Genomic DNA, 3,286 nt, shown 5'->3' with positions numbered 1-3,286 from the left:
CTTTACTTTCTTCTACTTTTGTCTCCTCTAAGATTTTAATTTTGGTGGAAATTTGAAAATATGAGCCTATATATTAGATAACTCATTGATCTCATTTATCACTCTTCCAGAAATTCTAGAAGCTGGGCCCGCGAGGTGGCGCTAGAGGTAAGGTGTCCACCTTGCAAGTGCTAGCCAAGGAAGGACAGTGGGCCAGGAGTAAAACCTGAGCATCAAATGGGTGTGGCCTGAAAAACAAAAAAAAAAAAAAATTCTAGAAGCTTTTCTTCTGGGTTGTAAATTAGATTAGAGGATGGCAAACTATTTTAATCCATTTGTATCCATTTATTAGTCTGGTTCTTCTCTGAATATCCTTAAGATATTTAAGGAAACTCAACTATATAATTATATATCATGAAGATTCTATGAAATTATTTTATAGTAATTATTGAATATTTTCATAAATATTTCAATGCTAATTTTATTATTTTAATTGTTTTTAAATTTTATTTTATTTTATTTATCTTTTACTGATAACTAATCCTTTAATGTCTTTTAATTGTTAATACTTTTTAAGTTAAAATACAATACTAGGTACAGTTTCAAAGTTGATCATGACTGATTTTCAGTTATACAGTGTTTCAATAACCATCCTTTTACCAATGCACATTTCCCACCACAAATGTCCCCAGTTTCCCTCCTAATACTTGCCTGTCTCTCTCTCTTAAATTTTATTTTTATGCAGTCACCATTAAATTAAGAAGTTATTTATAATTTTCAGGCATACAATATTTCAACATCAATTTCTTCACCAGCATCCACTTCTTTCTACCAATTCACCCCATCCCCATTTGCTTTCCACCAGTTTGCTTCTACAAGAGATATTTATGAATGATTCATAACCTTAATCATTAAGGGTTAATGTTTAAATCTTAATGATTAATCTTTAAACATTAACCCCAGATCAACCTTAAGAGTTTGTTCTCAGCACTAATAAAAAACTCAACATCACTTCCAGTATAAAATAAATATATATTCCTATAATAAATATATATTCCTATAATACTTCTTGGTGTTTTTTGTTTCCATTTTCATTCAGTATTTTGTCCTTTTTTCCCCCCTAACAATTGCCATTACTTTTTTTGTGGCACCAGTAATTTTGTTCTGACTATTATCTGATTTGTAGAAAGTTTGGGTAGGCTGAAATAGCACAAATAATGATAAGAAAGCACATTTGAGTTTTACAAAAAGATAACAGTTAATTATTATTCTTGCCTTTTGAGCATTGCTTTCTCAGCAAATGAACTAATAAAAACAATAAACATACACTCACTTATACACACACACGTACACACACAGAAGTAAGCCATTTTAAGTCCTCATAGAATTTCCCAATGTTTTCATCAAAATGATCATTTTAGATTGGTCATGTCAATGTTTAATGCTAATTATAAATGTACTCTGAAACACAGTCCGGGACAAGTGTATTTTTGGTACCTGAAGGTGAGTATCTTTTGGTTGGTTTCATCTGAAGTGCTGATCAGTCAATACATGACGAAGAAGAGCTGTGGATTATCTTCTTTCCTGTTCTTACTCTTTCTCATGACTTTCAAAGCAGAGGGCAGTTAACTGGCAGGTGTGTAGAGAGGAATTCCTTGGGTCCCAAGCACTAGCACAGCGGTAGAGCATTTGCCTTGCATTCGGCCGATGCAGGAAAGACCTGGTTCGATTCATCAGGTTCTGTAATTTCTGAGAGCATAGTCAGGAATAACACCATGTCAGGAATAACACATACACTGGGTGTGTACCCCCCCCACACACACACATAAAAAAAAAGAAACCAAAAAGAGGAATTCCTTACTGCTCAACATTTTGATATCTGATTATGTTGATATTTTAACTATCATTTATTAGTTACCGTAAATATTCGAGTATAACGCGCAAAATTTCTACTAAAAAAAGAAATCAAAGTTTGGGTGAGCATTATAAACGAGGGCTGGGGTGGGGAGGCCGTGGCGGCCGGTCCAATGAGGGCACAGGCGAATTGTGAGTTCGCACTGCACTTTTTCAGGGCTGCAGCCACGCACTGTACACGAGGACGAAGAAAAAAAAACACACACACAAGCACACACGCACACATGCTCTGACAGAAATGTATCTTCTGGGAACAAACCAGCCAGAGCACAAAGGGTGAGCTACAATGCTTGGTGTGAAACAAAATTTTATACCGATTTTTAATCAAAAATTAGATGTGCGCGTTATACTCGAATAAATACGGCAGTCGTGTCTTCTGGTAAACGCTTTCTCACTTAGACTCTTATTAAGATCTAATGTCCTGATATCGAGGTCTTTAATCCATTTGGATTTTACCTTTGTACATGATGTTAGCTGGGGGTCTAAGTTTAATTTTTTGCAAGTGGCTATCCAATTGTGCCAACACCACTTGTTGAAGAGGCTTTCCCTGCTCCATTTAGGATTTCCTGCTCCTTTATCAAAAATTAGATGGTTGTATCTCTGGGGAACATTTTCTGAGTATTAAAGCCTATTCCACTGATCTGAGGACCTATCCTTATTCCAATACCATGCTGTTTTGATAACTGTTGCTTTGTAGTACAGTTTAAAGTTGGGAAAAGTAATTCCTCCCATATTCTTTTTCCCAATGATTGCTTTAGCTATTCGAGGGTGTTTATTGTTCCAAATGAATTTCAAAAGTGTCTGATCCACTTCTTTGAAGAATGTCATGGGTATCTTTAGAGGGATGGCATTAAATCTGTATAATGCCTTGGGGAGTATTGACATTTTGATGATGTTAATCCTGCCAATCCATGAGCAGGGTATGCGTTTCCATTTCCGTGTGTCCTCTCTTATTTCTTGGAGCAGAGTTTTATAGTTTTCTTTGTATAGGTCCTTCACATATTTAGTCAAGTTGATTCCAAGATATTTGAGTTTGTGTGGCACTATTGTGAATGGGGTTGTTTTCTTAATGTCCATTTCATCCTTATTACTATTGGTATATAGAAAGGCCATTGATTTTTGTGTGTTAATTTTGTAGCCTGCCACCTTGCTATATGAGTCTATTGTTTCTAGAAGCTTTTTGATAGAGTCTTTAGGGTTTTCTAAGTAGAGTATCATGTCATCTGCAAACAGTGAGAGCTTGACTTCTTCCTTTCCTATCTGGATTCCCTTGATATCCTTTTCTTGCCTAATCGCTATAGCAAGTACTTCCAGTGCTATGTTGAATAGGAGTGGTGAGAGAGGACAGCCTTGTCTTGTGCCAGAATTTAGAGGGAAGGCTTTCAGTTTTTCT

Source organism: Suncus etruscus, chromosome 17, assembly GCF_024139225.1.
Source record: "Suncus etruscus isolate mSunEtr1 chromosome 17, mSunEtr1.pri.cur, whole genome shotgun sequence".
In the NCBI taxonomy this organism is placed as follows: Eukaryota; Metazoa; Chordata; class Mammalia; order Eulipotyphla; family Soricidae; genus Suncus; species Suncus etruscus.
The sequence above is the reverse complement of the archived record's forward strand: the minus strand, read 5'-3'. Positions refer to the sequence as shown.